At 39.6% G+C, this 12,134-nt stretch overlaps 1 protein-coding gene across 1 annotated transcript in view; it reads right to left on the bottom strand.

Annotated features, from left to right (window-relative positions):
- zbtb20 (zinc finger and BTB domain containing 20) overlaps positions 1-11,288 on the bottom strand; it is a 33,127-nt gene extending 21,839 nt beyond the window's left edge. The window contains exon 1 of the mRNA XM_035666197.1: positions 11,049-11,288. The gene's annotated coding sequence lies outside the window, so the exon portion shown is untranslated. The remainder of the gene's footprint in view (positions 1-11,048) is intronic.
- Between the last annotated feature and the right edge of the window lie 846 nt (positions 11,289-12,134).

Below are 12,134 nucleotides of genomic sequence, written 5' to 3' on the forward strand. Positions count from 1 at the left end.
GCATTTTGTTAATTCACAACAACACTCATTTTTTCCTGTGAATGCTCTCTTGTTTGGCCAAAGCATCATAATCGCAAAGTAATTACAGAGTACCAGTGTAATGTTATGGCCACTGTTCAATTGAAATTGCTTGAATAATGTGTAATGTTGCATGCAGTCCTGCGCATCACACACTAGCCGGAACTGTTATTAACTCTTTACAGTCGCCTAAATTTAATCTCACTGTTCATGTTTAGAGCCAGTGCCACTGAACTGTCTCAAATGGCACAGCAGATCAATGGGATAAGACGTGTGACAGGATGTGCAGCTTTCAAAAAAAATTCCTCAAGCAAACAAATAACAATACACACTACAATACCATCAAACAAGTAAAGGACAGTTAAAGTATTTTTTTTGACAGGACAGCTTGTTCAACTTTGTCATTTTTGTCAAAAAGGCTTCCATCCATAGCAGATCCATTGTCCTTTTACAGATGGGAGGATAATCTACTTCTAATATACTTTCTTCAGGCAAAGTCCACACACACATTTATAAATTAGTGCTATCAGTAAAAAAAGTTCCAAACTGTTAGTTTTCCTAAAAGAGCATCTATAGAGGGCAAAGAAACAAACAGTCGCTGCTGGCTTTAACCATTAAAATGATAAAGACAGTATCTCATTTTGTTGATGGAAAGGAGGCTTTAAAGAAATCTCTCAGATTTGGCAAATGGCTGTGCTTTTGTTAATGAGCATTTGACCACAAAGAACCACCTGACTACTCATATGATAGTCTCTAAAACACCTCTAACCCCCGAAGCAGATAATGCTAAATTCAAGAGTTATCATTTAGGCACAAGTGTCCACAGCAACTGCCTCTTCACAGCTACTAGACATGTCGAGGACATTTCGCCTCTCCAAAAAAGGACCTCACGGGCCATTAAGAGATCTTCATGAACCTGCAAAGATGCTCATGCAGGATTTCTTTGTCTATTACTGTTGTATCATGATAAAGGGTGGATAATTAATTTTGTTTGGCAAGAAATATAAAACATGCCACTCATATGATCCCTCTTCTATGCCTGGATGGTGCATAAGCAAGCAAGATCTCAACAAGTGGACTGCAGTATTGAGGGGCTGTAGCACCTTTATATCTCTGAAAGAAAACAATGTATCTCCTCATTTTATGTCCTTGGGAGATAAACCAGAACAAAGATGCTTTGTGCTGAATTATGAGAGGATAGTGTGGGACCTCTGCTAACAAGTACACAGTTCTAACACTGTTGAGAACCAGCAAGCCAGCACAGCTCGTGGATATGTTTAGGTTTAAGTGTTATACTATTGTTTTGTCAACTAGAGAGACCAAACAGAATGAAGCCACACACCACACAACGACACACAACACAACACACACAACACAACAACACGGACCAGACCACACACACACACAAACACACAAGGTATTTAGAAGTAGTTAGGAAACAGAAAAAGCTGTGGTCACACAAGCCTTATGTAAGGCTGAGTTTCATATACAACCCTTCTATGCTTACAGTAAAGGTGTACACACACACACACACACACACTGCATATGTGGTCAAACGTGTCTTCAATATGTGAATAATTGCAGGGTGGTTACGATATTCGCTCTAATATAACGTGTTATAGAGGTGACGATGACAGGAATCAAAATAGAATTCAAACCTGATATTTTCAGTTATTTTTTTCTACACATTTTACAACATGGCTTTGTCTATGAAGTGAACCTGTAATCTAAGAAAATCTGATCCAACCACCAGCATTATTATTTCACCATTTGTGAATGTGACTGGGAACAGCCTCAGAAGTCCTGTACCATGTGTTTCACCAGCAGCTGCACGAGGGTGCATGAGCCCAGTGCCGAGGTGGTCCAGCACAGAGCTGAACTTTCACAAATGCAGGAGGGTGCTTTAAGCAGTTCGCCACAACCCTGCACTTTTTGTGAGCCGCTCTGTGCTTTAAGGGTCAGCAAGCTAGCCCCTCTCCCAGAATCTGGCAAGCTCAATACTTGCCTTTTAAAAAGGGTTCACCAGTCTACAAAAATGACAAGCTGCAAAACTGTTAACATGCTGCATGTTAACAAAACGGAGGCAAAGGAAACAGTGAAAATGGACTTTGCAAAAAGGTTTTAAGATGTAACATATTTCTTCAGCCTGTAGCTACGGCAACGACAATACACATGCCATCGGGCTGAGATAAATCTGAGTCATTATTCAGGTAAACTAACAATATCTTCAACATACTGTGTCTTCAGCTCCTGCTTTAGCTGATTATATGATATTAAATACAGATGACTTAATACGCCATATTCTGTGTTTATTTTGAGCCTTATGGATGTTAGCACTTTTTAGTTTATTTATAGTTTGGCAAGCTGTTGTGTTGTAAATACAGATTATATATGTCTCATCAGCTCATTTGACATATGAGCCATCTAAAAGTGTAATGCTGACACACTGAAACACAGTCGACCACATGAGTGCCCTATACACATTTTCACCAAGTGCTAGCACCTCTGGTCCAGAGGTCTACAGACCAGCTGAGCAATACGAGTTAGGTATAAAGACTTTAACATAAAGCAGTACAGTTTGAAATTAACAAAAGTTGGCACAAAGGTGAGGTTTTCTGTTAATCTGACATGGAGGGGGTGCGATCTAGCCACATTAGGAAACGTTATCCATACAGTTCTGTGTTGCAAGACAAACTTGTTAAGCAAGCCAACTACAGAATTTCACAAGAAATGAAAGAACGGCCAACAACTCAAGAGTTCTGCCCTTTTTGGTATGGTGTGAATGACATTTCTAGTAAAGTCAAACTCATGAAACTCATTAGTCTAAAGAAAGTATCCACTGACTATATTCCAACTATATCCAAAGAATAATAATAAGACACAATGTTAGTAAAACTAAATACATCTTTAGAGAAAACTATACATATTCTACCTCACCAACACCAGCCCTAAAAACAGATGAAGAGAAGTGCACACATTTAAGTTTACAATAATTCATATAAACTGCAACTTATAATATGTAACACTGCTTATGAGCTTCCCCACCCAAGTTTATTAACACTCAATCAGTATGCGTAATGTGTTTGTGTAATACATACATCAGAAAGAGAGGGGGGGAAAAAGTGTGTCAAATTTTAACAAATATTTTCACAATGACACACTGGTAGATTTTTTTTATTTTTTATTGCAGGCCGTGCTTTGTGTCTCGTTGTATAAAATTCTGCTGTGAATTAGTTTTGCAGGCAGGTATGCACAACCTCTTTTTTATTACCCACCAAGCTCAGGACTGACTGCAGGGAAAAACTATGTTGCAGCCACTAGCTGATGTCGTTGTACTAATTCTATAGCATATTGTTGTAATGTGTACACATAATACCACATAGTAGCACTGTAAACATAGTACACCTGCCTGTTGCAAATACATATATTCATCATGGAGGCTAATACTTTTTTTTAGCATTTGTTACACTTCCTTTTATGATTGGTAAACGTTGGTGTACTGTAGGTTTTCTCCTCTGATCTGTTCTATACACAGAGAGCAGAGTCACTACAGTGTCAACTCACAGCACAAAGCGAAGAGCTAACATGACCCCACATCAGCTCCGTTTATAATAATCATCTGGCCTTTTGGCCTTGCTACTGCACATGAATTGTTGGTCAGTGTGGTCTGTTTGAATATAGCAGAATTATTATCTTACATGGTAATAATCTATAGCTCATAAGCCCTAGAGTGTAACCTAAGCCCATCAGCTGTTTCTGGTAACATTACTATAAGAATCGTGCATGGCTGTGAGTATTTTCGGCAGGTCCTATCATAAATGTGTTACTTCTAAGTCATTTGTACCGTGATGGTTAGAGTGAGAGATGGAGGAAGGTTTGTGCTTTATTTGGATCTAGATTTTATGCTTGTCTTTGTGTACTTTATGTTGAGTAAATAGCCTATAGTACAGCTTGAATGACATGCTCCTGTCACCTCTGTGAGTGTGTTTCTCCGGGTGTTGCCCTGCCTTCCTCTAAATGCATGTTGGGATACGCTGAACTGACCCTGAACAGGAGCAAGAATAAAAAAAACGATTGAGTGAATGAATGAACGTTGAGATACTATCCAGCAGCAAGCAGAGCCTACTACAGTCAAAGGCCATAAAAGATATTTAGACTAAAATGCATTCATGTCAGTTCACCTATTCATAGATATTATAAAAGAAAACGAAGCTCAATGTTAGTTACATGGCAGCTTAAGTGAAAAACACTCCGCCACCGCTGACACAACTGACAACTATTACACTGGTGTATTAACCACCTCAATATTTCATGGACACATGGGCTGCATCTGTACTGAAAATGTAATGCAGGTGTTAGAAACAACAGTTTATGCTACCAGAATTTTCTTCTCATCAGTTAGAAATGTCAGACCTACTGTGAAACAATCCCAGCAACTTCGATTAAACAGAAATTTTATTTTTCCATTTGTTTGTTGTTGAACAGGTTACACATACTTTTCCTTTTGTCATGTGCACCAACTGTCGTAAAACCAGTCTAAGGAGATAAAACATTCATTTCATAGTTGCTAAAACAATAAGCTGTAAACCAAATTAATAATGATTTCCAGCTTCTTGAAGGAGTCTATTTTGAAATCTGTCTTCGTCAAGGTCATTTTCAGGGCAATAAACAATCTAGACAGTATCAGAGCAGATATTCCTTTCATTTTCATGATAGAAATGAAAATTTGAAAAGAAAATTCTCTGTAAATAAATTTATTTCAAAAGACAAAATGTCTGACAGAGATTTCCTGCAACTGTATTTAAAAAAACTAACACCTTACTCAATTAAAATAAAATACAGTTGTCGATTCTGTGTGTGGAAATACTTCCAACAATCTTCATTTAGTGATAAAACCGCAACACAAATACTATTGTGTAAATAATTCCCCCCAAAGTTTACCCATTGCACAGTGCATACCGATGTACCTTGAGTAAGACTGTGCACAACCTTAACATTTTGGCTGCTGTGAGTGCTGTTTACTGGCACGAGGCTTAAAAAGTCTTCCTGAAGCCAAGATAGAAGCAGAGAATACACAGCTTTCACTCTCTGTATAATAGTTACAAAAGACCTTGTTACTTTTTTTATTTTCTTAAAGCCTCTTTAGATACTTTTCCCCTTCAACTAGGCAGTGATCTCACCATGACTTGTAGAAAACCATATGGGTAGCAGGGTGAACTGAGGACACACATGCACCTTGGCAAACATACAACTTCGCTATTAGAATCCAGGATACATTTTTCACATCAGTTAAATGCCTGGGCCTACCGTGTGTGTTTAAAGAGAGGGAATGCAAATCAGGTTTGGATACTTGTGTCTGTCATGCAAAAAAAAAATACTACTATTATTATTACGACAAGGTGCATTTTAAATTAATATTTTTAATCACAAAAATCTTTTATGGTTCTTGTAGGGTGAGTTCTGGTCAAGTTGATACATGATATTTGGGTATTATGACAGCTGACTTTTAATGAATAGCTTTAAATCCAGCAGTGAAAATAGAAAAAGAAGTATGAATCAAGAGTCTGTTAGCAATTTCAGCAAAGGTAATGGAAACACATGGTCACACCCATAACTGTATTGTGTTTGCACTGTATATACTGTATATGTATCAAACAAATGTATACTGCTGATATTAAAAGCAAGTTTACAAAAATTGATTTTACTTTACATGACAAAACAGATCTTAAGAAAAATGAACATTTAAAAAATGTATAAGAATACTGTACATGAGTCTATTAATTCTGGTGTAAACATTAAAGTAAGACACCACAGGCTTATCCTGGGGCAAGTGTGTGATGAACTGTTCAATGTTCATTTTATATTTGCGTATATATTTGAAAGATTTAACAGCCAATCCTAAAACAATGTTGTATTTAAGCTATCTGAGAACTAAGGATATCAAGTGCGTTTCACAAGACTTTATAAAGTTTTATAACCGAACAAAAGCTTCCTGACAACAGCATGGCACATTCGCAAATACTTATTCAGTCTCAATGTGTGCTTTCATTACGCATTCCTGTGATACTTTCAGGGAGGGGAGATTCCAAAACAAAAGTCCTTTGAAAACTGAAAAACATGCCTTAAAAGTTTTTGGTTTGTCAGTTTTCCACATGCTGCATGCTTTGAAAGACACTGGGTTCACTGAGTGAAATTAAGTTTTATAAAAGTCATTTTAATGACCAGTTTTTTAGATTCTGGCTGCCAAATTTCTAAAAGGATGAGCATTTAAAAGAAAAAATCCTGCTTAATGAATTAACAAATTGAGCCAGTTTACACAAATGTGAAGGCTAGCTGTCATGGAAGTCTTTTCTAAGCATTATGAATGCATAATACATAACATACTGGTTGCGAAATAAAAACCTTTAGTTTTTTCCAAAGTATTTTCATCCTGGAAAATGATCACCCCCATCAATAAACAAGACACATTTTTCCTTCCCTTTAAACAAGGCATATTATTTTCCATCCTTTCCTTATAGCTCGAAGGAAATCACCATAACTCATCATAACAGCATTTTTGTGTTGCATAATGCAGCTTAAGGGGGAATTCTCTCCTTAATTACAAAAGCAAACTGTATGGATTCTCAATAGGTCCTGCAATTAGCGTTATTAGTATTTTCAAGAATTAAAAAAAAAACGCATCATGTGAAGAGAAGCACGTTATGTGTGAAAAAGGTGCTTTGTGGGTAGACGGATCCAAGCCAGTTAGCCAGGAGGCAGCTAGTCTGCCAATAATTTCTAGTTTGCAAAGATCCATGTACGCTAACAATCCACCGAGGTGGAGTTAGCCAGCACTCACTAGTCTGATGATATTGTATTATGATAAATTTATATGAAGAAAAATAAATAAGTATCTGAAGCTTTAGCGGTATTTTAGGTTTTTTTTTAAGGTTACCATGGCAACTGGGATTGCAGTATAAAAGCTGCAATTGCTGTAAAACAGTCTTTGCAATAAACATCAGGTGAAAAACTTTATGCGCTCTTTATAAAAAATAAAAAATAAAAAAAATCTTTAAGCTTAAAGTCTATTAAAGGCTTAAAAGCTACTCTGTAGTTAATTATAAGACTTACCATTAACTTTAAGGTGTGCACCTGAAAACAGTCTCAGCTGGCAATCACATCAAAGATTAGTTTTGCTCCATGGGGGAATATTCTTCTAACGAGTATTATACAGGAACAAAAAGGGGGGAAAAGGATAAACACTGTCTGAGACAAAAAGGCCAAGCAGTTAACAAGCACTGTGACATTCTGGATGCAATCCACAAAGTGGCTCGTTATATCGATGGATCTCTACTGCATTCCCAAAATGGCTGCCAAATATGTTCAACTGGGGTAGACAAAGTGCCAGGATGGACTCAAGTGCATATTTTTTCTTGGTCTCCTGTCATACTATGGTAAAATACCCTATTTGGAATTATAAATTGCTAAATAAATTTTACTTTTAATGTAATAAAATATTTGATTATTATATTACCAGTGTCTGCTTAAATTTGCAACCAAATGTACACTTTGTAAATTGGAAATGATAAAATAAAACAACATTTTACTCAACAAAATACATGAAAAAATAAAAAGCACTCCATGATTCAGTGGACTGAGGTGAATTCCACTCATAACCAATATTACATGCTTTCTCCCACCTTTCCCATCCTCTTCCCACTACATACCGTCCACTAAACCACCAAAAAACCTTTTCAGGTTAATGAACATATATTTATAAATGTAATTATGTAGGTTATGGGCCATCAGGATAACCTGGTGAAAGCCTGGAGATGGTTGGATGGTGTGGGATTAACAACAACCAGAAATGTGGCATTGCGGAGGCTTCAGAGAGATATCTCTTGTCTATTTGGGCAGCAGTGCCTTTGCTGCGCTTAAAATTTTTTGGAATACTGACCTGCCATCTGTGTGCATGTACAGTACAAGACGATTGTTTTTTTTGTTACATGTCTCTTCCAAAGCAGCACTCATTACATTAGTGCAGCATGGTATCCTTACACATTTTCACTTGAGTAAACCCAGATAATCAGGTGGGAGAAATGTGCGAAAGAGTGACTAAATCCACTCGAAAACATTTCAACATTGAATGCTACGGACACATTATGTCAGTTTGTTGGTCAATAATAAACTGGTGAATGTGAAGAGGGGGTGACAAGCTACAGAGGACGAGTGAAGGATGGTGAAGCCAAAAGAAAATTGGGATTGATTGCTGAGTGTGAATTAGCTGAACACCTCTCTATCCCCCCTTGCCTTCATCTGAGAAGGTCTACAGTTTATCTGCTGGGTCTCCTTCATATAATAATGAGTTTCCTTGGTCTGCAGACATGCTCTTAAATATTCATTAGTCATGGGTGGGTTTTAGCCGTGACACAGAAAGCGGGCAAATGGCGATGGCTCAAACACTGTGAATATTAATGCACATGAGGAATATATACATATAAATACTCATTAGTGACTTAACTGAGATGGAACTGGGCACCTGATATTCTGGACTACAAACACTCCCAAGGCACATAATGGCTGTCTCTCTTTCAGCAGCTACTGTACACCTCTGTGCTGATAAAACGAGAGTTTTTGACATCAAGCCGTGGTGAGAGCTCACTCACACACAAGACAAGTACCCTCCAATTCATCAAACAATAAAATGTCCAAAAATACAGGTATTAAGTTTATGTGGAGTTTCTTTTCAGATGAAGGGTATTCCAACCAGCATAGTCTTTGTGACAATATAATTTTCACTTTACTCACCCACATGCAAGCCTGTCAATCAATATGCTCCAATTCATAGGACAGATTTATAATTATGCCCAGCTGAAATCTTACATCAAAGTGAAATGTTGCATTTCTGCTGTACACCGGGCTGTACTCTCAGCACCGTGTTCTGAAAATGTGTCCATTCAGAAAACAAATCATCCAGTGCAGCCACCAATTACATAACCAAGCATATAGGACTGCAGCCCATTTACGTTGTGGAAACATATTCTGAATGAAGGCAGGGGGGGGGGAGAGAGAGAGGAAGTGATCACAACAAAAGTGAAAAGGGATGAACGCACAATTATGTGGTAAACACACACACACACACAGAGACACACAGGTGCACAGCCACAGACCGTGTGTGCGCTTGGAGGAAGCTGGACGCAGCGCTGCGCTCTTATGCAGCCTCCCCTCATGTGTCAAACCCGGGACCGGCCTTCTTGTTTGTGTCTACTTGCGTCTTCTAACGGAAACCGCTTCACTGACCACACCAGAACCAACCTCTGACAGGACTAATGCGTTGACGCAAAGCTTTATACCTGCGCGCACCACTTCTGGGGCTATAGGCGAGTCTGTGTCTATTAATCAGACCCAGAACGTGTTGTATTGTAGGGACTATCAGCGGCGCTTCTAATAGACACAAGTACATGATGTATTACTCTTTTTATCTGACAAAGCCGAGCGCTTCGGGACAACATCTGTTTGCCACACACACACATGCACTCACGCGTTCGGTCCCTTTTTCTCAGCCTCACACACACACACACACACACACACACGTACACGCGCACGAACAACACGCACGGATAGATGGAGCCCTAAAAGATCAAAACTGACATGTTGCTCAACTCCCTACGGCCCTTTCAGTGGATTTTGGGGAGTCATTGCTCCATTTATTTATTTTTTATTGCGCCAACACTTAACATATAGACATATTTTAACTTTATCCAAGAGGTGAAGTACCTCTGTGCTGCCATCTAATAAGCAAGAGCGAAGGAATCACGAGTTGCTCATGAATATTTTGCAACAAAATGTCTCAAAAGGCACGCAGGAAGCGTCTCTTGCAACTTTAATTACACCAGAGCATGGCCCCATATCTAGGCCACCCTTTGCCAAAAAACATCCTCACATCGCAAACATTTTCCACGCACTGTAGGCTGTGAGTAAAAGCGGATTGCGACGATTAAAGTGATCATTCATTTTTGGAGAAACATGGCACCAGAATCCAGTCCGGAGTCCCACTGGATCTAGTTCTGATTTATCTCAGAAACTGAACCTGCGGTATTGTTTTACCTCCACACACAATATTAGCCAGCCTTTCTCCGCCTGCTGAGCCTATCTAAATGTAACCCCATCTCATAAACGCCACGCCGTATCGATATTAATTCATAAAAAATGTAGGCTAGACATCTGTCTGAGTACAAGCGCTGAGCCGCTGATATAGGTAATGATGTATTTCAGACATCGAGCCTATCGTTCCCGGCAAGTTCACCAAACTGGAATATATTTAAGAAGCGGATTTCCAGTGAGAGTACGTTATAGTCGTTATAATTGCAATAAGGAAACGCGTTTCCTCTGATTCAAATAACTGACCTAAAAGCCAAATGCGCACGTCGGCTGCCACAGTTGTTCCGGGCTCAGTGTGTAAAATGTGAACAAGCAGCACTGCGAGCCTCGCTCAGGTTTTTTTTTTTTTTTTCTTCTTTTTTTGGGGGGGCTGATTTGTGAGAAACAGACCTGTGAACACAGTTTGACCAGAGTATTGTTCTCAAGTGTCCCCCTGCCCCGGCTCACGGGCAAATCCGAAAGTAAAGGGCTAAAGGTAAAGGGGCACGCTTGGAATAATGACAGATGGGAAACTTGCGTCATGCCAGCCAGGGCAGCGCGTTTTTGTAGTCGAATAGAAACGGACAACAAAACCCCCTGGCAGCCAAAAACTGAGCCCCTTAACATGAGGGACTCGTTTCACTTCATCTCGTCCGCTGGCGTCACGTTTATTGAATGTCTGAGCTCCTCTAAACAATGAAGTTTCCGATCATGTAGAGCGTGATATTTGGTTGGTAAAGCCAGCTACAACTACATGGAAGTCAGAGGTATTTCATGCATATCCCCCTAAAGTCAACGAGCGTGTTTTCACCTCTTGTATAGGAAATTCCTCTTATTTCTCCCCTGTGATAACAGCGTTATAGATGTTGTAAAAGACCCATCCCTTTTCCTACTTTTCTTAAATTTCTTACCTGCACTTCGAAGCTCGTTTAAAAAGTGGCGACAGCGTTTCCAAGGCTCCCCCTGTTTTCCCCCGACGAAGCGCGTATAGTTTTTTTTAATATGTTCCTTTACTTTGTTTCATTTCTCACTTCCATCTTCTTTTCATCTCATCAATAAACACACGCTGCAGCCTACCTTCATAGAGCAGCTCGGTTCAAGTGTGCCCTCCCATTTTTTAACTATACATCGAGTACTTTGAGGGGTGGTGGAGGAGGAGGAGGAGGAGGAGGAGGAGGAGGAAGGGGGGCAAAGCAGGCAGGCACGCCTTTTCACTTAAAGCTGCTATTGGAAGAACAGTGCACTGTCTTGGGTTGGATCAGAAATCCGTCAACATTATTGTGCCCCAATCGCAGAGCGCACAGTGGGTCGGTGAAACCGGCTCCATTATGGTTCTCTGGAAGTGGTGGGAGTTATAGTAATAGTAGTTGTAGTAGTAGTATCGTTCCTCCTACTCTGGGTGTTTAAGTTTGCTCCTGCCTGAGCAGCAACACAGCAGTTTTCTATAAAAGGATGCCACAGTATGCGATGAAAGCTGTAAAACATGCAGGCTTAAAACCTGTCCGCAGCGAGAGCGCGCACTTCACCCACCAATCACACCCTTTTTATTTGATTTAAACGTATACATGTTGTGATCGTGTGGGCTCCGGCGTCTACTGTTCAAAATATCAGCGTTCACAATTGTGAATGAACTCAAATCTATCCCCAGTCTGGATCAAAAGGACGGGGGAATTGTCAGTTATGTGTCCATCATGCGTCTGAACTTTGCATTGGACGTCGCCTCTGCCAGTACAGCGAGCCAGCTGCGCCGCGGCCTCTCATTGGACAGCAGCGCTGTCAATCATCTCCAGCACCAACAAGCTAGATTGTCGGCCGTGTCTTCTACTTTCTACGCATTTCTATTTTCTCATTTATTTATTTTTTAACGTCCCGAGCTGACCTCGAGTTAGCGAGCAGGGAAAAAAATTCGTGTCGGTTCAGCCGGCCAATCAGATTTAGTAGAGCGATTGCTTTTTCCTCTTGTTGTTGTTGATTTTTTTTTTTTTTTGTCATTATCC

The sequence above is a fragment of the Morone saxatilis genome, unplaced genomic scaffold (assembly GCF_004916995.1).
Source record: "Morone saxatilis isolate NCDOM2014 unplaced genomic scaffold, NCSU_SB_2.0 Contig20, whole genome shotgun sequence".
In the NCBI taxonomy this organism is placed as follows: Eukaryota; Metazoa; Chordata; class Actinopteri; family Moronidae; genus Morone; species Morone saxatilis.